This window comes from Saccopteryx leptura, chromosome 12 (assembly GCF_036850995.1).
Source record: "Saccopteryx leptura isolate mSacLep1 chromosome 12, mSacLep1_pri_phased_curated, whole genome shotgun sequence".
Taxonomy (NCBI): Eukaryota; Metazoa; Chordata; class Mammalia; order Chiroptera; family Emballonuridae; genus Saccopteryx; species Saccopteryx leptura.
Window position 1 is genome coordinate 45,200,283 of NC_089514.1, and position 24,267 is coordinate 45,224,549.

At 42.2% G+C, this 24,267-nt stretch overlaps 1 long non-coding RNA gene across 1 annotated transcript in view; it reads right to left on the reverse strand.

Moving 5' to 3' along the window:
* LOC136384247 (uncharacterized) overlaps nt 1–24,267 on the reverse strand; it is a 59,781-nt gene that overhangs the window by 14,783 nt on the left and 20,731 nt on the right. The gene's annotated exons all lie outside the window — the stretch shown is intronic.

The window sequence follows — 24,267 nt, forward strand, 5'->3', positions numbered from 1 at the left end:
TTTACATGCCATGCTGCATAAAGAGGAAAAACTTGGAGAGTGTTCAGAGAACAGCACTAATTAAAGGTTCGTGAAGTCAGACCTACGAGAAATGGTTGAAAGTACTGGGCATGTTCAGTCAACTGCAAGACATTCATACACATGAACAGTTAACAACAAGTCTGTCAAGAGAGGTTCCCAAGTTTGAGGTTAAATTAAACAGAAAGTTAAACTACGGGCTTGAGAATGCAGAACAAAATAACCAGAGCAATGGAAGTAGAAACTATTTACTGTGAAAACAAACTGAAAAGCTTTTAATAAATTGATGAATGGAGCTATTTATAATCTGGAATTCTGCATATATGATTATTAAAAAACAAATCCAGGTTTGTACTTAAAATAATTTAGAAAATAGAAGAAAGGATTTGATGGAGTGCATTTAAAAAGTAAAAATAAATCAAATTACGCAGAATGCTTTTAAGAAAAAATGGCATATTTGAGGGCTTTCTTTGGCACTGAGGACAGTGAGAGAAGAAAAGAGCTCAGATACCGAGTCTCTCAGCCCCTAAGAAGGATAATTCCTGTGTGTGAGTGTTGGGGGGGAGGGCAGCAGTGAGCAGCTTTTCTGGCCTCTTGGCATTCACCAGGAATCCCCACCATAAGATACATCATTCTCTCCAGAACAAGCTTGAACTATTAAATATTCTTCCCCCTTTGTCCAACGAACATAGTTCCCTCTCTGAAATATATTCTCCTTTTGTAAATCTTGGTGGACAAAGCATGCAGACAAATATTTTTTCTCAAGTTTACACTCTTTACCACTTAAATGCAGAGGGAGAAAGATGAAACCACGAAGTTTGACCACTCTCTTTTACTTTAAACCTTTTCTATTAGCCTGATAATTTGTTTTTAACTTAGAGGTAGATAGTCTTACAGAAATCTCATTTAAGTGTTCTTGTTTCCTCTCTGCTTGGCATCTGAATTCTATATCCACTTGTTTGATTATTCTGATTCTGACAGCAATTACAATTTTTTTCCCCACATCAAGCAATTCTCAGACAACATCTGGGTATCCTATAATTTAGCTTAATTTTGACTTATCTGGAGACAGCATCAGGTCCCAGAAGTTAAGGGTTCAGTTCTGCAAGAATTTCCCCCACTTCAGATCCAATCACCAGTCCTGGTTGCTACCTGTACTTCTGACAACTGGCTATAAACTGGAGGTTCCCACAACCCACTTCTTCGGTTCGATTATTTTATTAAAGTGGCTCACAGAACTCAGAGAAAGTTTACTTACTAGATTACTGGTTTATTATAAATGAATATAACTCCTCCAAAGAGCCCTAGTTCTCTACTTACCTTGTGCCAGTTTCATAGTACCTCCCTACAACACACCTGACAAGTTCGAGATCATTCCAGTAAATGCTGAATTCTGTTAATTTTTATTCACTGTAAAAGGACTTGAATCCAAATTGTAAAAGTGGGTTGTACCCTCAGGTCTGCAGTATCTTTGAGGACACCATTCAAGCAGCTCTGGTGATATTGTAGAATACATGCTATAGCAGTGATCCCCAACCCCTGGGCCGCAGACTGGTACCGGTTCCTGGGCCATTTGGTACAGATCCGCAGAGAAAGAATAAAGAACTTACATTTTTTCCGTTTTATTTATATTTAAGTCTGAACGATGTTTTATTTTTAAAAAATGACCAGATTCCCTCTGTTACATTCGTCTAAGACTCACTCTTGACACTTGTCTCGTAAGTTCGACAATTATATTTAAAAATACCACAGTTTTTATGACAGTCGCATAATTTTATTTTGTGCATTTATCTGTCCCACCCTAAAGGCCAGTCCGTGAAAATATTTTCTGATATTAAACCGGTCTGCGGCCCAAAAAAAGGTTGGGACCACTGTGCTAGAGGATTTCATAGGACTGGGTCTGTTGGGACCCTACTGAAGACCAATACATATTAGTGATAAAGCAAATATTATTTGTTATATATTTAACTGTTGAAATCTAGATGAAGAGTGCTAATCTGGGGGTAGCTTTATTTATTTATTACAGAGACACACACAGAGAGAGAGAGAGAGAGAGAGAGAGAGAGAGAGGGATAGATAGGGACAGACAGAAACGGAGAGAAATGAGAAGCATCAATCATTAGTTTTTCGTTGTGCTTTGCAACACCTTAGTTGTTCATTGATTGCTTTCTCATATGTGCCTTGACCACCGGCCTTCAGCAGACCGAGTAACGCCTTGCTCTAGCCAGCGATCTTGGGTCCAAGCTGGTGAGCTTTGCTCAAACCAGACGACCTCGGGGTGTTGAACCTGGGTCCTTCCGCATCCCAGTCCGACGCTCTATCCACTGTGCCACCACCTGGTCAGGTTCTTTATTTTTTTTGTATTTAAAATTTATTTATTTAGTTTTTAAATGTTTAGTTTTTTGATTTTGGAAAGAGGGAGAGAAACAGGAACATCGTTCCGTTCCTGTATGCGCCCAGACTGGAGATGGAACTGCAACCTCTGTGCTTCGGGACAACACTCTAACCAACCGAGCTATCTAGCCAGGTCCATTTATTGTTTTTCAAAAGATTTTATTTATTGATTTTAGAGAGGAGAGAGAGAAAGGTGGGGGGAGGAGTGGGAAACTCATAACAGTAACTCCTCATATGTGCCATGACCAGGCAAGTCCAAGGTTTCGAACTGGTGACATCAGCATTCCAGGTCGACACTTTATCCACTGTGCCAACACAGGTCAGGAAACATTGATTGATTGATATTTAGAAACAGGAAGGGCGAATATCGCACAAGAAACATCGATTTGTTATTTCACTTATTTATGCACTCATTGGTTGATTCTTGTATGTGCCTTGACCCAGGATTGAACCCTCAACCTTGGCATACTGTTACAACACTCTAACCAACCGAGAAACCCAGCTAGAGCTCTATGAATCTCTAGATTTTTTTTTTTTTTTTTTTTAAATATTTGATAGAGCAAGTTTATTTTTTTTTATTTTTTATTTTTTATTTTTTAAATTTTATTTATTCATTTTTAGAGAGGAGAGAGAGAGGGAGAGAGAGAGAGAGACAGAGAGAGGAGGGGGGAGGAGCTGGAAGCATCAACTCCCATATGTGCCTTGACCAGGCAAGCCCAGGGTTTCGAACTGGCGACCTCAGCATTTCCAGGTCGACGCTTTATCCACTGCGCCACCACAGGTCAGGCTAGATTTCTTAAAATAAAAATTTGGGATATACTCAAGTTTCTTGTGTGGGACCCTTTTTGCCAATCTGGCTTCATTATACTGTTTTAATGTCTTCCTGTCAGTAATTTTCTTGTTGCTATTAGGCAATAATCTCTTATTTTTAAAAAACTTAGTATGCAATGCATTCAGATGGTTTAAAATTCAATAGGTTACTAAAGACTGTACAATAAAAGTTTTCCTCTCATACTGTCCCACTTATTCAGTTCCCCTTCTCAGAGGCAACTAATGCTATCAGTTACCTAGGACAGAGGAACTTGTTTTCACAAGTTTACTAAAAGATACTATGGGGCCTGACCTGTGGTGGCGCAGTGGATAAAGCGTTGACTTGGAAATGCTGAGGTCGCCGGTTCGAAACCCTGGGCTTGCCTGGTCAAGGCACATATGGGAGTTGATGCTTCCAGCTCCTCCCCTCCTTCTCTCTCTCTCTCTCTCTCTCTCTCTGTCTCTCCCTCTCCTCTCTAAAATGAATAAATTAAAAAAAAATTAAAAAAAAAAATACTATGGAAAGAGTCAAAGGGTGATAGATGAGAGGCTATTTCAACGTTATGCCATGAACATTTTGCTTTTTAAAATTTGGTTATTGATTTTTTTTGAGGGGGAAGAGGGGGCAGGGGGAAGAGACATCAATCTATTCCTCTATGTGCTCTGACTGGGGATCGAACCTGCAACCTTTGCATATTGAGAAGACACTCTATCCAACTGACCTATCTGGCCAGGGCTGCCATGAACATTTTAAATTTCATCAAACCTATATAAATACACCTGTGTTATACTTTTCACTAGCAAAAAACTTTCAGGACAGTTGCATTCACTGAAGATGCTACATAATACTATGCATCTAATTTTTTTTTTTTTTACAGTGACAGAGAGAGAGTCAGAGAGAGGGATAGACAGGGACAGACAGACAGGAATGGAGAGAGAAGCATCAATCATCAGTTTTTCGTTACGACACCTTAGTTATTCATTGATTGCTTTCTCATATGTGCCTTGACCGTGGGCCTTCAGCAGACCGAGTAACCCCTTGCTCAAACCAGCGACCTTGGGTCCAACCTGGTGCGCTTTTGTTCAAACCAGATGAGCCCATGCTCAAGCTGGTGACCTTGGGGTCTCAAACCTGGGTCCTCTGCATCCCAGTCCGACACTCTATCCACTGCGCCACCACCTGGTCAGCAGAAAGACAATTTTTTTGATGATCACTGTCATCAATTCTAATATTCTAACCCAGTGGTTGGCAAACTCATTAGTCAACAGAGCCAAATATCAACAGTACAATTGAAATTTCTTTTGAGAGCCATTTTTTTTTTTTTGTATTTTTCTGAAGTTGGAAACGGGGAGGCAGTCAGACAGACTCCCGTATGCGCCCGACCGGGATCCCGGGATCCACCCAGCATGCCCACCAGAGGGTGATGCTCTGCCCATCCAGGGCGTCACTCTGCCAAAATAAGAGCCATTCTAGTGCCTGAGGCAGAGGCCATGGAGCCATCCTCAGCGCCCGGGCAAACTTTGCTCCAATGGAGCCTTGGCTGCAGGAGGGGAAGAGAGAGACAGAGAGGAAGGAGAGGGGGAGGGGTGGAGAAGCAGATGAGTGCCTCTCCTGTGTGCCCTGACCGGGAATCGAACCCAGAACTCCCGCACGCCAGGCCGATACTCTACCACTGAGCCAACTGGCCAGGGCCGAGAGCCAAAATTTTTAAACTTAAACTATATAGGTATGTACATTCCTTATTGAGGTAGCGCCTGCATGTGGTATTTTGTGGAAGAGCCACAGTCAAGGGGCCAAAGAGCTGCATGTGGCTTGTGAGCCGCGGTTTGCCAACCACTGTTCTAACCTACAAATAATAGAATTCCAACCATTTCTGCCACTGGAAACTTTGAACGCTCCTATTCTAGGCTTTAAAGGGAAGAAACAATTGATGGGGAGGATGAGATTGAGGGGCTGGGCAGATAAGAGATGAGTACTCTGCTCGTGATGTGGCCACGATTATCCTCTGCTGGTAGCAGGGTCTGGTGCTGCTGTCCTTTATTATAACTCACCTCAGAGGAGGGGGGAGCCTATGAAGCTGAGGGACCTTCAACTTCCAACTCAGTTACTCCCACATGGCCAGAGCAGCTCAGTTCTGTATCATGACTTAGTAAGTCAAAACCTTCTAGGGACATCTTTATTTTTTCCTTTTTCTTTCCCCTTTTCCCTTCACCACTGCCTTAAAGCCAATTAGAGTGAACATGGGCAGGGCTATATTCTGTTGGTTTCACTCACATTTAAATTAAGTGCTGAGCCTGACCTGTGGTGGCGCAGTGGATAGAGTGCTGACCTGGAACACTACGGTCGCTGGTTCAAAGCCCTGGGCTTGTGCAGTCAAGGCACATAGGACAAGCAACCAATGAACAACTAAAGTGAAGCAACTATGAGTCAATACTTCTTGCTTCCCGCCTCCTCTCCCTCTAAAATGAATAAAAACATTAAAAAAAAAAAAGTGTTTAGTACCAAGGAAAGATACTGTTAAATTGGTCGGCCACAGCTTGGGAATTTGGTAGAAAGGATAATTTTCCCACTCTTGGCAGCTGAATGTACATTTCTCCTCAGGTTGAGGGAGGATGGGGCGGATTGGACTTCCTTTGTAGCAACGGTTCTGAGCTTCTGTCATTTCACCCTCACATTTTGAGGGACACTCTCAAACACTAATGCAACACAATTTCTGTGCAGAGAGCCCAGTTTTATTTTATTTTTTGGAGGGGTTTCTCACACCTTGTTGATTTCATTTTAACAACCCCCATTTGAAGTCCGTGATCCATGTCAGTGTCTGAGCAGGTTCCTATGCAGTCGGCCGTTTCTCAGCAGCCAGGCCTCTCGAAGGAGCAGATGTCTGAGGTCTCTGAAGCTTGCTCTGAAGGTACTGTTTGCAGGGGTCTTATCTTCAAGTGGTGTGTTTCTATAGGGTCTCCTGGGGTTGGCCTGGCTACTTTTGGCTCAGTCTATGGTAATGGCTGAAACTTGCTGGCCCTTCTCCCTCTCTTCTGCCTTTTTGCAGTAGTTATCAGTTTAGGATAGTACTTTTTTCGTGAGGTCATGTGACATGGTCTTCTCATCTTCTTATATATCTTCAGTACCTGGTAAGGTAACAAGGTCAGCCCAGAGGCCACTGGGTTGGAAAAAGAAACGAGCTGAGTGGAAGGAGGGGAGCTAAGGAGGAGGTCTGTGCCAAGCAGAGGCAGGATTATCTGGGGAGGGTGGCAGGGAAAGTATATAATTGGGGAAGAAGAGGAGCCTGGGGAGGGTCATCTGACCTTGTTTTTGCTTCTTGATCCAGGTTGAGGGCGGGTCTTCTTATTCTTCCACCGCTTGGTGCTTTTGGTTTGTGGCACCTGTGATTTCTTGGTCACTGTGGCCATGTTTAACTTCTCAACTGTTGATCCCAGGAGTCTTGTCCTCTGTATATATAGCCCACTCAGGGCAATGAGGAGTCACACCCTTCAGCTTTGTTTGGTCATCAGGGCACTTCCCCCAGCCAATGGTGGCTATGGGGAGCTCAGACATCACAAAGGGCCACTTCTGAGGGGTGGTGATGCTGGGGAGGCCAAGATTCTCTGGTTGGAAAAAGTACCCACTAAAGAGCCTTTCTAACCCTGCCTGGTTAGCTTGATTGGTTAAGAGTGTCATCCTGAAACAACAAGGTTGTGGGTTCAATTGCCAGTTAGGGCACATGTTTCTGTCTCCCCTTCTCACTGCCTCTCAAAGAAAAAAAAAAGCCTTCCCATACTCACCCCCCACCCCTCTTCTTCTCCTTATGTTCAATTCTAGTTGTGTACGTGGCACACAGGGATGCTTCCTCCAAGCTGTCCCCTACTCCCATGGTTCGTTCTACTCTCTTACCATTCACTGTTACCTAGTATTATGAATATCATATCTAAATCAACAAGATGCAGGTGTGGAAGCCTGATCTGAAAACCCTAGGAATTAAAAGAATTAAGAGAAAGTGTTTGAGACATGGTGACCTCAAAGTTCAGACATGAAGGCTTTGAAATATAACTCAGGGCTAGGAGGGTATGTTTGTGTAGTAGGGCTATTCATTCACAAGAAGTAGGATTAAAGATATGAAAAAAGATAAAAATTTAGGTCTATATATGTTTATAGATATTATATCTAAATATCTTTGGTGATCATATGGAAATTTTGGGAAGAAAATTTCAAAGGGACAAGTTTTAAATTCAAATTTCAGCCTGACCTGTGGTGGCACAGTGGATAAAGCATTGACCTGGAATGCTGAGGTCACCGGTTCAAAACCCTGGGCTTGCCTGGTCAAGGCATATATGGGAGTTGATGCTTCCTGCTCCTCCCCCCTTTCTTTCTTTCTCTCTCTCTCTCTCTCTCTCTCTCTCTCTCTCTCTCCTCTCTAAAATGAATAAATAAATAAAATTAAAAAAAAATTCAAATTTCAGGGATAGAGGACAAGCAGAAATCAGAAGTAGAAGCTTACTTCCAGACCACAGCTCACCTTTCTCCCCATCTGTACCCGTCCCCACTACAAACATCAATAACAACAAATCTATGGAGACAGACAGTGGACTAAAGACTGACCTGGGCTGGCAGAAATCTAGGGAAATGCGGAGTAACAGCTAATGGGTATGTAGTTTCTTTCTGGGGTGTTGAAAATGTTCTTCTTTTTTTTTTTTAAAGTGAGAGGAGGGGAGATAGACTCCTGCATATGCCCCCACCAGGATCCACTCGGCAACCCCCATCTGGGGCCAATGCTCGAATCAACTGAGCTATCCTCAGTTCCTGAGGCTGACACTTGGACCAACCAATCTATTCTCAGCACCCAGGGCAGATGCTTGAACCAATCGAGCCATTAGCTGAGAGAAGGGGAGAGGGAGGGGAAGAGGGAGGGCACACTTCTCATGTGTGCCCTGGCCAGGGATCAAACCTGGGATATCTGCACACTGGGCTGACGCTCTTTTCACTGAGCCCACTTGCCAGGGCTGGAAATGTTTTAAAAATTATATTGTGGTGATGTTGCACAACTTTGTATATATACTAAAAACCACTGAATTGTAAAAAAAAAAAAAATTACTAGAGTATGATTTGGTTATATTTAAAATACAATTGTAACTACAAAGAGAGCAGAAACCAGGCAAGGGTAAACCTATAGACCTCGAATGGAAGCCTGAGGCTATAAAATTTGTAAGAAACAAGAAGGGAGCAAAAGAACTAGGCCTTCACTTTTTCTGAGGGGAGAGGTGGCATTTCAGAAAATACAACAACCCAAGCAGTCTTTTCTGAAAATCAGGATTCTGGCAAGGGAAATGGTAAAAAAAGAGGACTGTGGGAAATGAAAAAGAGTAGACTTAGGAGATGAGAAAACATGCACAGGGTCATTCTCCTAGGGTCTAGAGCAGGGGTCCCCAAACTACGGCCCAAGGTCCGCATGCGGACCCTTGAGGCCATTTATCCGGCCCTGCCTTCCGGAAGGGGCACCTTTTTCATTGGTGGTCAGTGAGAGGAGCACATTGACCATTTCATTAGCCAAAAAGCAGGCCCATAGTTCCCATTGAAATACTGGTCAGTTTGTTGATTTAAATTTACTTGTTCTTTATTTTAAATACTGTATTTGTTCCCGTTTTGGTTTTTTACTTTAAAATAAGATGTGTGCAGTGTGCGTAGGGATTTGTTCAGTTTTTTTTATAGTCCGGCTCTCCAACAGTCTGAGGGACAGTAAACTGGCCCCCTATGTAAAAAGTTTGGGGACCCCTGGTCTAGATCATGAGACCTCTGCCACACTGTGCAGGCTGCTCTATGAGGGACTGAAGCAGCTGGACCAGAGCACGCGAGCTGACGATCCTCGCCCCAGACTGATGCCTATTCTGCCCCGCTTATAGTTGGTGACCCAGATGTAAGGTAGAGAAACAGACAGGCTCTGTGAAGCAGAAATGGAACAAGACCCTGCTACATGAATGACAGAACATTAGTGTACTTCAATCTCAGATTAAAAATAATCTTATTCCTGATGGCTAAGAATCTAGAAAAATAGCTTTGCCCACTTCTGTCACTCCCACTGTGCCACAAGTTATAAATAAAAGGATATAAGACTGACCAGACAGTGAAATGGCAATGTATTTTTTTAAACACAATGATAACATTCAAAGAAAATATCCCAAAATATTATCAATGGTTATTTCTACCTGGCTACAATTCTCTTACTAGACTTTAATTCCTAAGAAGGCATGGTGGTTAGACCACAATAGATATTTAAGTAAATATCTAGAGACCTGAGGCCTGACCTGTGGTGGCGCAGTGGATAAAGTGTCGACCTGGAAATGCTGAGGTCGCCGGTTCGAAACCCTGGACTTGCCTGGTCAAGGCACATATGGGAGTTGATGCTTCCTGCTCCTCCCCAATTCTCTCTCTCTCTCTTCTTTCTAAAATGAATAAAAAATAAAAAAAACAAAAACAAAAAAAGTACCCTTTAAAATAAAAAATATCTAGAGACCTGAATGAATAAATAAATGTGCAGATAAACGGATGGTTTGTGTTAGTGTGGTGCCATTACAGATTTTTACTTTTCTGTTTTCCAAATTTCTTTACTATGCTTGTACATCTGACTACAAAGGTTGTGTTACTGTTTCTGGTTCAAGCTGGCTGACTGCCGTGCACGTTCCCCTCTCCTCCCCCACGGAGCTCTACTACGGAGATAAACCACAACCTGAAGAGAATGCCAGAGAGCAGGCCACGGCTGAGATTACGTAACTGGTGTTGGAACAGGTACTGAAGAAAGAGGACAAGGCACAGTGAAGTATGGCATGCAGAGAGCAAGAGTGTGGCCAACGAGATAGCCAGTCCTTTCTGCAGAACCGAGAAGTATCTCAGGCCATACCAAAAGTAAGGTACTGAGAAGATGGGTACCTTAGAACTCAAAGGAAGGATCTTGATACTATTTTACCAGTTATGTAAATGGTCAGAAATGAGGGTGGGAGAAGGGGATAGTACAGTCATCAGGCTTTAAATTATTTTGGTTATTATTATTATTCCAGCAGAGGCCTGCCTACTTGGAAGCTGGGATTCCTTTAAGAACTGGGAGAATAATTGTGGCAGTTATGCAGATGCAGACTGAGTTGCCTCTTAAAAGGCTACAGTGGCTGGCAAATCCTAAAGACAAAAACTTGCCTTCACACGGGGCACTCCCTCCACCGAACTCTAAATTCAACTCTTGCCACTGTTTCGCTTTGTCTTGAAACAGATGACAAGTTAGCCCCGGCAGCCTGACCTGTGGTGGCACAGTGGAGACAGTGCTGATCTGGAAGGCTGAGGGTGCCAGTTTGAAATCCTGGGCTTGCCTGGTCAAGGCGCATACGGACAAGCAACCAATGAACAGCTAGAGTGAAGCAACTACTTCTCCGTCCTCTCCTGCTCCTGCCTCTTAGTCTAAACGCAGTAAATAAAACCTTAAAAAAAAGTAGCCCAGGCAGCCATTCTAAAGTAAATTAAATCTTAAAATTCCAGCAAAACAGATTAGCTTTATTCACTGAGGTTCTAAAGAGTAAAATTACATACAACAGGTGGGAATGGGCGGCAATCTTTGGTTAAGTAAAAGAAATAACTTTCTAACAACTAGTGCAAAACAAAGTGGCACAGTTTACTCTGTGTGGTAGCAATTCCCCATTTACAAAGAACCTATGTGCTAATTAATGTTCTAAACCTGTCAGCCTTGCAGGTGCACACAAGTTTATTTTTAGTATACTGTATATTGAAAAAAGAGTGTTGTCTTCATGTTCCCTGAATTATCCACCAAGCAATCACTCTAGCTTCCCAGACACTTCTCTGCCAGTCCCTAGCTCCACTCTGCTGGTCACTGCCTAGAATAACTAACTACAGGCAGCCTTGGCGAACAGAAGCTATCCCCTCAAATAGTACCAGAGGTGTGGGAGGGCAGACTAGACTCATAAGAATAACTGTTAAAGTTTTATGACCTTAAACTAATTTAACAATATATTAAATAGATTTTCCCTTGCTTTTGCTTCTGCATGGGTGGTGTTCATGGTGTTCATGGTTCTGCATGGGTGGTGTGACATAGCAGTAGATAGCCAGAATGTTTTTCTGCTGTTTTCACCCCTAACATTGACATTTTCATAAGATGAAGTCTGTTACCTTGTAGTATAATCCACATTAGTCATCTTCCTTGTGAATTCATTTAAGACGGTTACTTAATTATACAAAGACCCAAGAGAAACTCTGATACTTTCTTTAAAGGTTTGGTTAAATTTTTAGCCAACAGTTAATCTCTTTCCAGGTTTGGTCTTGGGTTGAGGGGCTGTGGCAGTCCTAGGGATACAAAGATAAATCAGATACTATCACTTTGCTAAACTGCTGAAGAGGTGAATCAAGCAGGAAATTAAACCCGCTGACCTTGGCTCTAACATTTGGTCATTTGATGACTTCTTTGGTCTCCTTGCTCTACCTACCTCCACTACACCATGTACCTGGGTTTCCGTTCTTCCATTTTTTTTAAAATTTATTTATTCATTTTTAGAGAGGACAGAGAGAGGGAGAGAGAGAGAAGGGGGGAGGAGCTGGAAGCATCAACTCCCATATGTGCCTTGACCAGGCAAGCCCAGGGTTTCGAACCGGTGACCTCAGCATTTCCAGGTCGACGTTTTATCCACTGCGCCACCACAGGTCAGGCACCGTTCTTCCATTTTTGCTCTCCACTGAATAATTCCTCATACAGTTGTGGGTGATTATCATAAAATGTAAATTATATTCCTGGTTTTTAACACAGCTTGGTGTGGTATAGTCCTTGCTTATTTCTCTAATCTCAACTTAGACTCACTAAACCCTAAGTATACAGTTATTCAGTCGTACAGAAATATTCTCTAGTGCCTATTATGTAACATACATTATTCTCTGGACAAAAGAGAAAAATCTTTTCCACATGCAACTTAATGTCCTTCTTGCTCCTTAAACAAGCTAGCCCTTTCCTAACTCAGGGCCTTTACATAAGTTATTCTCTCTGCTTAGAATACTTTTCTCATTCCCTTTTTTTTTTTTAAAGATTTTATTTAGCCTGACCTATGGTGGCACAGTGGATAAAGCGTCGATCTGGAAATGCTGAGGTCACCGGTTCGAAACCCTGGGCTTGCCTGGTCAAGGCACATATGGGAGTTGATGCTTTCAGCTCCTCCCCCCTTCTCTCTCTCTCTCTCTCTCTCCTTTCTCTCTCTCTCTGTCTCTCGCCCTCTCTCTCTCCTCTCTAAAAATGAATAAATAAATAAATAATTAAAAAAATAAAGTATTGTGCAATAGTTAAAAAAAAAAAGATTTTATTTATTGATTTTACAGAGAAAGGAGAGCAGGGAGCACGAATTATCAACTCATAGTTGCTTCACTTCAGTTGTTCATTGCTTGCTTGTTGCTTGTCTTATGTGCCTTGACACACACACACACACACTTCAAAAAAACACTGAATGCTAGCGTGCGGAGGACCCGGGTTCGATTCCCGGCCAGGGCACACAGGAGAAGCGCCCATTTGCTTCTCCACCCCTCCGCCGCACTTTCCTCTCTGTCTCTCTCTTCCCCTCCCGCAGCCAAGGCTCCATTGGAGCAAAGATGGCCCGGGCGCTGGGGATGGCTCTGTGGCCTCTGCCCCAGGCGCTAGAGTGGCTCTGGTCGCAATATGGCGACGCCCAGGATGGGCAGAGCATCGCCCCATGGTGGGCGTGCCGGGTGGATCCCGGTCGGGCGCATGCGGGAGTCTGTCTGACTGTCTCTCCCCATTTCCAGCTTCAGAAAAATGAAAAAAAAAAACACACACACAAAAAAAAACACTGAATGTTCACTGAATTATGATTTAAGGGCTGTCATATCAGCCACCTGACTTATCTTTTTTTTTTTTTTTTTTAAATCTTTGTTTTTTATTTACTTATTCATTTTTTAGAGAGGAGAGGGAGAGACAGAGAGAGAGAGAGGAGAGACAGAGAGAGAAGGGGGGAGGAGCTGGAAGCATCAACTCCCATATGTGCCTTGACCAGGCAAGCGCAGGGTTTTGAACCGGCGACCTCAGCATTTCCAGGTTGATGCTTTATCCACTGCGCCACCACAGGTCAGGCTTTTTTTTTTTTTTTTTTAATTTTATTTATTCATTTTAGAGAGGAGAGAGAAAGGGAGAGAGAGAGAGAGAGAGAGGAGAGAGAGACAGAGAGAGAAGGTGGAGAGGAGCTGGAAGCATCAACTCCCATATGTGCCTTGACCAGGCAAGCCCAGGGTTTCAAACCGGCGACCTCAGCATTTCCAAGCCAACGCTTTATCCACTGCGCCACCACAGGTCCTGACTTATCTTGGTCCTAGAAAAATGAGCCATATGATAAATACTCCACTGTCATCCCTAACCTCTCCATATGGTGCGGGTTTTTATAATAATCTAAACATATAAAACTATATATAGTCCCAAATGTTTATCAGCTTATATCAATATAAATCATGGGTGAGGGAAAAATAAGCATGTATGAAACTGGAAAAACAGGTTTTGGAGTTTATTAAGAGTCCAAAGGTAAAATGAATAGAGGAAAAACAAAAACTGTTAAGAGAACATGGTGAAAGCAGGGGAAGGACATCCCTTCAGGAGAAATGTGTTTCTGTGGAGCAGGAAACACCATATTCTTGAACAAGTAGCCATAGGTCACAGACTGCTGTGCTGGTCAAACCGAGGGCCAAATTGGAGATGATGGATAGATTCTTCTAAATCTAATCCCACTACTGGAAAGCAACTTCAAGCAAAGGCAGTCTGAGATCATAGGTCAATAGAATGTTATCTCCATTTATGTAAATTCCTTTTCATTTGGCTAATAGATTATACAGTGAATACAGAATATATTATCACAAAGTATAGAACTTTCAGACTAAACTTTCAGACTAGACATAGAAACAAAGCCTTAAAATATCAAAGTATTTTATATCTATGATGGGGTAAACTGCCTAATGTAATTATTACATATCGGGCTTCCATATAAGAGTTCATTTGACTAAAAGGTTCTATTACTTTTAAAAAGTCTGAAGATTGTCTAATGGATGGCAGAAATATTACAAATACAGCCTGACCAGGTAGTGGCACAGTGGATAGAGCATTGGACTGGGACGCGGAGGACCCAGGTTCAAAACCCCAAGGTCACCGGCTTGAGCACAGGCTCATCTGGTTTGAGCAAGGCTCACCAGCTTGAGCCCAAGGCCACTAACTTGAGCAAGGGATCACTTGGTCTGCTGTAGCCCCCCGGGCAAGGCACATATCAAAAAGTAATCAATGAACAACTAAGGTGCTGCAACCAAGAATTGATGCCTCTCATCTCTCTCCCTTTCTGTCTGTCTGTCCCTCTCTGTCTCTGTCACACACAAAAAAATTACAAATACATGTGAATTTAAAAAAATAGCAGTATTTCAAAATGTTTTAGCTGATTTGCATAAATAAGGCCGAAATTATCAAATATTCCATGGAACCACAAAGATTATAAAATGCCACAAATATAATACACAAAAGTATTTTTTTTTTTTTTTTTTTTGAATTATTTTTACTTTATATTTTTTATTTTTGAATTTTTCTGAAGTGAGAAGCAGGGAGGCAGAGGGACAGATTCCTGCATGCACCAGACCAGGATCCACCCAGCATGCCCACTAGGGGGCCATGCCCATCTGGGGCGTTACTCCGTTGCAATCAGAGCCATTCTAGTGCCTGAGGCGGAGGCTATGGAGCCATCCTCAGTGCCTGGACCAACTTTGCACCAATGGAGCTTTGGCTGTGGGAGGGGAAGAGAGAAACAGAGAGGAAGGAGAGGAGGAAGGGTGGAGAAGCAGATGGGCGCTTCTCTTGTGTGTCCTGGCTGGGAATTGAACCTGGGAAATCCACACACCAGGCGATGCTCAACCACTGAGCCAACCAAAAATAGTTTTTGTATTATTACATTAATGTCATTGCTGACTTCTAGATTTCACTGAGCTGACCTATAAACAGGCTCCAAAGAGGTATATCTAAGTTTAGGGTGTTATCCCTGATCTTTTTTTTTTTTTTTTTGTATTTTTCTGAAGCTGGAAACGGGGAGGCAGTCAGACAGACTCCCGCATGCCCACCAGGGGGCGATGCTCTGCCCCTCCTGGGCGTCGCTCTGTCGCGACCAGAGCCACTCTAGCGCCTGGGGCAGAGGCCAAGGAGCCATCCCCAGCACCCGGGCCATCTTTGCTCCAATGGAGCCCTGGCTGTGGGAGGGGAAGAGAGAGACAGAGAGGAAGGGGGGTAGAGAAGCAAATGGGCACTTCTCCTGTGTGCCCTGGCTGGGAATCGAACCCGGGTCCCCTGCACGCCAGGCCGACGCTCTACCGCTGAGCCAACCGGCCAGGGCCTTTTTTTATTTTTTTTTATTTTATTTTACAGAGAGAGAGTCAGAGAGAGGGATAAATAGGGACAGACAGACAGGAACGGAGAGAGACGAGAAGCATCAATCATTAGTTTTTTGTTGTGACACCTTAGTTGTTCACTGATTGCTTTCTCATATGTGCCTTGACCGTGGGGCTGCAGCAGACTGAGTAAACCCTTGCTCAAGCCAGCGACCTTGGGTCCAAGCTGGTGAGCTTTGCTCAAACCAGATGAGCCTGCGCTCAAGCTGGCGACCTCGGGGTCTCGAACCTGGGTCCTCCACATCCCAGTCCGATGCTCTATCCACTGCGCCACCGCCTGGTCAGGCATCCCTGATCTTGAAAACTCTCTCAGTCATTATGTTTTGGAACCCCAGATACATGACTAATGTATGACATGTATAGAAAGGACTGGCTGTCCTTAATACCTGGAGATGAATGTAGCTAGAATAATGCATGCTTTGCCTATAGTCCTCCCTGCACTAATAATATACTATTAAACTCTTCACAGCTATCACTCCTGTTGGAATAATACTATTCCTGATTCTGGCTCCACTTCTGCCTAATGAGGTAAATGATACCTTTTTCTTTTTCTAAAGATTTTATTTATTGATTTTAGAGAGAGAGAGAAAGTGGGAGGAGCAGGAAGCATCAATGCATAGTTGCTTCTTATATGTGCTTTGACCAGGCAAGCCTGGGGTTTCAAACTGGTGACCTCAGCATTTCAGGTTGACATTTTAATCACTGTGCCACCACAGGCTAGGTGATACTTTTTTTTTCTCTTTTCTTTCTTAAGAGAGAGAGGGATAGACAGACAGGAACAGACATATAGGAAGGGAAAGATGAGAACCATCAACTCATAGTTGATGCATCTTAGTTTTTCATTGATTGCTTTTTCATATGGCACTTGACCCAGGGGACCCCAGCTGAGCCAGTGACTCCTTGTTCAAGCCAGTAACATTGGGCTCCGAGTCAGTGACCATGGAGTCATGTCTATCTGTTTTAAGCTTAAGGCCAAATATTTCCTAATTCCTTCAAAATAAATATGTGAACAAAATGTTCTCCCATTATAAAGGCTTTAAGAAGTAGAGTAAGTACTGCCTGACCAGGCGGTGGCACAGTGGATAGAGCATCGAACTGGGATGTGGAGGAACCAGGTTCGAGACTCTGAGGTCGCCAGTTTGAGCGCGGGCTCATCTGGTTTGAGCAAAGCTCACCAGCTAGGACCCAAGGTTGCTGGCTTGAGCAAGGGGTTACTCGGTCTGCTGAAGGCCCACGGTCAAGGCACATATGAGAAAGCAATCACTGAACTAAGGTGTCGCAACGAAAAACTGATGATTGATGCTTCTCATCTCTCTCCGTTCCTGTCTGTCTGTCCTTATCTATTCCTCTCTGACTCACTCTCTGCCTCTGTAAAAAAAAAAAAAAAAAAAAAAAAGAAGAGTAAGTACTGTACTAAGAAGTCAAGATCATTTCAAGTTAATTACAGAATACAGAGACTGAATAAAGACAAGAAATAATGTGGACCTTTAAAGATAATCCAACTCTTCCATGGCTCTCCATCAAGGTCTCCAAATTTTTGACTATGCACCATGGATTAGTTCTCTAGGGCTGCCAAACAAAGTATCACAAACTGGGTGGTTTAAACAGTGGGATATTATGTCTCCCAGCTGTAGAGAACAGAAGTCTGAGATCAAGGTGCCGGCCGAGATGGTTCCTTCTGAGGACTGGGAGGGAAGGATCTGTTCCGTTACTCTCCCTCTCTGAACTTCTGATGGTTTGCGGGCATCTTAAAGTTGCTTGGCCTGTAGAAGCATCACCCCAGTCTCTGCCTCCATCTTCCACGGTGTTCACTTTTTCACAAGGACACCAGTCATATTGGATTAGGGGCCTGCCCACTCCAGTATGACTTCATTTTAACAAATTACATTTGCAGTGACTCTATTTACAAATAAGGTCACATTCTAAGATACTAGGGGTTAGGACTACAACATAAATTTTCTTAGAGACATAATTCAACCCATAACACCATATATGTATATTACTAACATTATTTACATTCAGTACTGCTATAAATTATATAAACTGTAACACCTACATAATAACGTTAAATATACAAAGACTAGTAATATTTTCTTTCTGAATCCTAACAGATTGGCTTGCACACTCCCTGGATTATACACATTTCACCAATCTCAAGGAAAAGCCAAGCTCTTTGGCTTGATATATCCCACCTTCCATGACCTACCCTCTGATCACTCAGCCTGCCTTGTCTCCTGTTACCCCCAGCAACAGCCATGCCAAGAGCTGGCGATCCCACCAGTGTGAACTATTTGCAATTTCCCACATATGCTAGGCTCTTTGTCAGTTTAACAACTGTGCACATGCTGTTTCCTATTTCTAGAATGCCTTCATTCTCTTTGCTCCCTGTGAACATAAGGTGTACTTCCAATCATTTTCTGAAACTCAGGTGACATGTCATCCCTGGGAAGCCTTTGTGGACTGCTCTAGGCAGCAGGAAGGACTTTCTCAGCACAGGCAGCACCTTATTCATATATTCATAATAGCAAATTTCTGTTTACAAATATGTGTTATGGCTCTCCATGATTTAATCAAGGTCTTCAAGTGATTCAACTTAATATTTCACTAGACAAGAAGTCTATTAAGAAGAGGCTGTTTTATTCATTTTTAGATTTCCAGTGACTAAAATGAAAGTTAGCATAAGTAAGCTCTTAATATGTTTCTGAAATTAAGGAAAAGCTTACTGTAACAACACAAACATTCCACTTTCAGATTTGCCTTTTCAACCTTGAGGTATGTATTGAATCGATCCCTCCTATAAGAATAACCATTGGTTTAAGCTTCATCAACTTTATTTAGGTCTATGGTTTTTAAAGTATTTTTCCTTGCTTTGGTATTTGTATGTGCAGTACAATCTCTTCAAAAGAGACACTATTTTTGTGTGTGTGTGTGTGTGTGTGTGTGTGACCGAGACCGAGACAGAGACAGAGAGAAGGACAGATAGGGACAGACAGGAAGGAGAGAGATGAGAAGCATCAATTCTTCGTTGTGGCTCTCCTTAGTTGTTCAGTGATTGCTTTCTCAAACGTGCCTTGACTAGGGGACTGCAGCAGAGCGAGTGATCCTTTGCTCAAGCCAGCGACCTTGGGCTCAAGCCAGGGACCCCATGCTCAAGCTGGATGAGCCCGTGCTCAAGCAGCGACCTTGGGTTTCGAACCTGGGGTAGGCTTTTTTTTTAAAGAAGAGAATAGCAGAAAGAAGCTACCTAAGTATTGTTTTGTAACCAATATCAAAATATTTCATTATTTTACTGTTTTAATTTCAAAATATTTTTATTCTTTTAGGTAAAAATGTAGGTATTTATAAATAGAAATATAAACAGGAGAGCCAAATAAAGAGATTTGTATAAAATAATATGACATTAAGTTCCAACAACGTTTTAGTAAAAATAAAGCTAAATCAATTTTCAGAATTTCATGCTCTTCCTAATATCATTCGGTTGGTAGAAAGACTGTGACAACTGAAACAGTGTTTACGTACTACATGGATCTACGTGGGTGGTAAGAGGCAATGGGTCCTGCACAGCACGCACAGCATTCCGCTAAAGTTCGGAAGCACTACCTGGTGAAGCCAGTGGACAATTAGCAGGAAGAAAACATGATTATGTGAACATTTTTCACTCTTACTCATTAAAGCCCTCAAGTTAACAAATGTGTTCACTGCCTTTTCAGCATGCCAAGGCAGTCATGAGCAATCACTGTTCACGATCTGGCACTAGTCCATTTCAGAGACTCCTCTCCTTTTATGGCACTTCATGTCCCTTATACTTGAACTACAATGAACTTCTCACAGACAACAAAGAATTGAACATTTCATTATTCCATATCTATTTTCCAGTGTTCTTTCCTCTGCTTCAAAAGTCTTTTTCTATCTTCTTTGCCAACTAATTTTTAAAAATTCAGCTCAAATGTCATTTTCTTGGTATGCTTTTCCTCATTTTCTTCAGCTAAAAGTTGTTAATCTTTCTTTGGTAATTTCATTTGTACAGAGTTTACGCCACCACTGCATTGTTTTAACCACAATGTTATAATTTATCCATTCAGATCTATCTTCTCAATTATGTCATCACACAGCGCTGGCTACAGACATTCAGCACTGTTTGCTGTATGTATAAATGAATACAAAATGAGATGACAGTCTTGAATAATAAAGTGCCAATGAATAGCTTGTTTGGAAACAGAAAATGTGACAACAGAGTAAGGTCTGCTTCATGAGGACAGGGACCATGTCTGCCTTGATTTTTGCTATATTCCTAGCACCTAGCTTACTGCCTGGTACCTTGTGGGTGCTTAGTAAGTATTTCCTAACTAAATACTTATTGTATGTGGAAAATAGCAGACTATCTTTACTTGAAGATAAACTGTAGTAAGAAAAGCACCTCTAGCATAAATGGCAATATATAAAAGAAACTGTAGAAAATAATATCACTTACTACCAAAAATTTTCTTTTAATTAACTGAACATGTCATTATAAACATGAAAGATTATCCTGGGGCAGGGACAGACAGTATAAGTTCATGTAAATATGATTTATGCTTTCAATGAGTCATAGAGTGGTCATAGTCTGTCAACAGAAATAAAAATAATAATATCCTTCACATCTGCAAACAAAATCTGTATCATTTGCCACTAATGTACTTGTGTTTTTCCGTTTAATGCCTCTATCTGGGGCATAAGTGGTGTTTAATCCCCAAACTGACTTATTCATTTTTTTCCCCATCTTTCCCAAGTGACAGGAGAGGAGGTAGAGAGACAGACTCCGGCATGTGCTCAGACTGGGATCCACCCAGTAACCCCCATCTGGGGCCATGCTTGCAATTGAGCTACTTTTAGCACCTAGGAAGAGGCTTCACGGAGCCATCCTCAGGGACCAGGGCCAATGTGCTCGAACCAATCAAGCCATGGCTATAGGAGTAGAAGACAGAGAGAGAGAGAGAGAGAGAGAGAGAGAGAGAGAGAGAGAAAGGGAAGGGGAGGGGAGGGGAAGAGGTGCAGAGCAGATAGTTGCTTCTCCTATATGACCTCACTGGGAATCGATATTGGGACATCCACATGCTGGGCTGACGCTCTATTGCTAAGCCAGCCAGCCAGGTCATGATTTATTCATTTTTAAGCACATCATGTTATGGCTGAATACCTGTAGTTTATATGACTATATTTGCTGCATTCTTTTAGGCTTGTTTACCTATGATAATCACTGAAGCACTTCCCTTGGTGTCATCATCAAACAATGCTTAAGAGAATCTGTATTTCCTAATTCTAATAAGCGAACCTCTAATCCCTAATTCTACATACTGACAGTTCACTGTGAAGAAGCTGAAGAGAAAGAATGTCCACATTACTCACACTTTTGACCTAGATCAAAGTCATGAGCAAGGTATACTCGTTGTATTTGTAAACTTAGATGGCAAGGCTTCAGGGCTAACTCTACCCAAAGTTACAAGAACTTTACAAACAGGTTACTCTCTTTGCTTGGCACTTGGACTTGTCCATGTTGGCAAAGTTGGATTTGGCAAACCCTGACCCCAGGTTTCACGCCTTGGTATTCAAGGTTTCAAGGTACCTGAATTGTACCTCTTTTTCTGTCCTCTGTCAATAACAATGAAAACTCCCAGTGACATCAGTCTAAAATTTAGTGTTTACCACTCATTGAAATCAATTACAGAGGGTCCTTGGGTTACAACACAGTTCCATTCCTACAACAGTGATATAACCCGGACTTTGGTGTAAGTTGAAAACAACCCTAACCTAACATAACTGGAACACTTGTGCTTTTAACAGTCCAAAATGGCATAGGTAAGTGTACTACAGGATGCCAACTCCCTCACTCACACACAGTGTTACTGCGTATTCAACCTTCACGCACAACCAAACTAGTTTGCCCATGTAGTCCATTAGGACGACACTAATGGTGTAAGTCAAAACACTCATGTCTCAATTATTATTATTTTTTTCTTTTTTTTTTTTAAAGGATATGCACCCTTTTTTTTTTTTTACAGAATTTCATGATTTTTAATTTATTTATTAATTTTTAGAGAGGAGAGGGAGAGACAGAGAGAGAGGAGAGACAGAGAGAGAGAAGGGGGGGAGGAGCTGGAAGCATCAACTCCCATATGTGCCTTGACCAGGCAAGCCCAGGGTTTCAAACCGGCGACCTCAGCATTTCCAGGTCGACGCTTTATCCACTGCGCCACCACAGGTCAGGCTATTATTTTTTTCTTACAGGGACAGAGAGAGAGAGAGAGAGAGAGAGAGAGAGAGAGAGAGAGTCAGAGAGAAGGACAGACAGGAACAGAGAGAGATGAGAAGCATCAATCATCAGTTTCTCGATTGATTGCTTTCTCATATGTGCCTTGACCGTGGGCCTTCAGCAGACCGAGTAACCCCTTGCTTGAGCCAGCAACCTTGGGTCCAAGCTGGTGAGCTTTTTGCTCAAACCAGATGAGCCCGTGCTCAAGCTGGTGACCTCGGGGTCTCGAACCTGGGTCCTCCACATCCCAGTCCGACATTCTATCCACTGCGCCACCACCTGGTCAGGCTCATGTCTCAATTTTTTAAAGTTTTCATGGGAGTGAACATCGTAAACTCGAAACGTCAGACTGTGGTGACTCAAGAACCCGCTGTGGGAAGCCCCTGTACAGGGACTGCCCTGGTTGGATAGCTCAGCTGGTTAGAGCATCCTTTGGATGAGCAGAGGTTGCCGGTTCGATCCCTGGTCAGGGCACATAAAGGAACAGACTGACGTTCCTCTCTCTCTCTGCCCCTACTCTTCTCTCTCTCTCTCTCTCTCAAAAAAACAAAACAAAAAACAATCAATCAATAAAATAAAATAAAAAGTACAGGGATTAAACAGGGAAAAGGCTAGAACTCAAAATCTAAGAATTGAAATCACAATGTACACAAATTTAATCATAGCTTGGGTTAGATCTTTAAGGTAACTAAAAGAGTGATAAATTATTTGACAGTTCTTTAGTTTAGCTGTTTTAATTATATCTCTATTTTTCAATATAATGGTATATAAATAGTTATTCATCTCATGGTAATCAAAAAGAGCCAGCACTTGAATCTGAGAAGCTATAAACATGTTACTTCATGGCACTGCGCATATTCTATAGACAAACTTTTTAAAATAGAATCTGTAAAAGTAAAAAAAATGAAATTATTACTTTGTGACAGTCATAGTTTTGTAATTTCCTGTCTCTAGGACATGTGCAGTATTTGCACAAAACTACTCTGTTCTAAATGTGAGCCACCTTCCTTAGAATGTTAATGTTAGACTTGCTTCCGGATGTTCAGGTTACTGAGACTTTCTCTGGGCAACTGAGTTTTTATAGTGTCTCTAGAAGTTCAAGCCACTGTTTCTGTTGGTAAAAGCAATTGTGTTTGCCAGCGTAATAAACAACACTGCATCTTTCTCGAGTGTATATTTTCTGAATATAATAATTAAGTGAAACTTTTAAAAAGGCCTGATCAAAGTTTGGACTTATTTATCTTAATTTTATTTTATTTTTTAAAATATTTTTTTATTGATTGATTAGAGACAGAGGAAGGGAGAGAGACAGGAACATCGATCTGTTTCTGTATGTGCCCTGACCGGGGATCAAACTGGCAGCCTTTATGTATCAGTACAATGTTCTAACCAACTGAGCTATCCAGCCAGAGCCATTTTATTTTAATTATTTATTTATTTATTTTTGTATTTTTCTGAAGTTGGAAACAGGGAGAGACAGTCAGACAGACTCCCGCATGTGCCCGACCGGGATCCACCCGGCAAGCCCACCAGGGGGCGTCGCTCTGTCGTGACCAGAGCCACTCTAGCGCCTGGGGCAGAGGCCAAGGAGCCATCCCCAGCGCCCGGGCCATCTTTGCTCCAATGGAGCCTTGGCTGCGGGAGGGGAAGAGAGAGACAGAGAGGAAGGAGAGGGGGAGGGGTGGAGAAGCAGATGGGCGCTTCTCCTGTGTGCCCTGGCCGAGAATCGAACCTGGGATTTTTGTACGCCAGGCCGACGCTCTACCACTGAGCCAACCGGCCAGGGCCGGCATTTTACTTTTTTTTATTAGGGTAATATTAGTTAACAAAATTATAAAGGTTTCAGATGCCCAATTCTACAACACATCTCTGTCAAAGTTTGGACATAAATTCTGACGCTTCAGACTTTTGCTTCCTTTTGTAAGGTAGGATAAATTAAAAAAAAAAAAAAAACTGAGTCAGAAAAACAAAATTCCTACCTAATTTTGAAAAGAGCCTTTGAAAACTTTTCAAAGCACAAGATAGTGAAATGTCCACAAATATCATATAAGGCTTTTATGAGGCAGTGAGCAAACATTATTCCCTTGCCCTCAGTGATGGTCTGCTAGTCTGGCTGAAACTACAAGAGGAGAACAGTTATTCTGGAGATGAAGTTTTCCTCTTCAAGAAGAAAGTGAAGGAAATATATAGTAAAGGAAATTCAGAAATTGGGTATAGCACTGGGTTTTCAATCCAGACAGTCACAGAGTTTACAATTTTTCTTTACACCTTTTTGCCATACCTAGGTTTTGAGGTTATATTATATTTT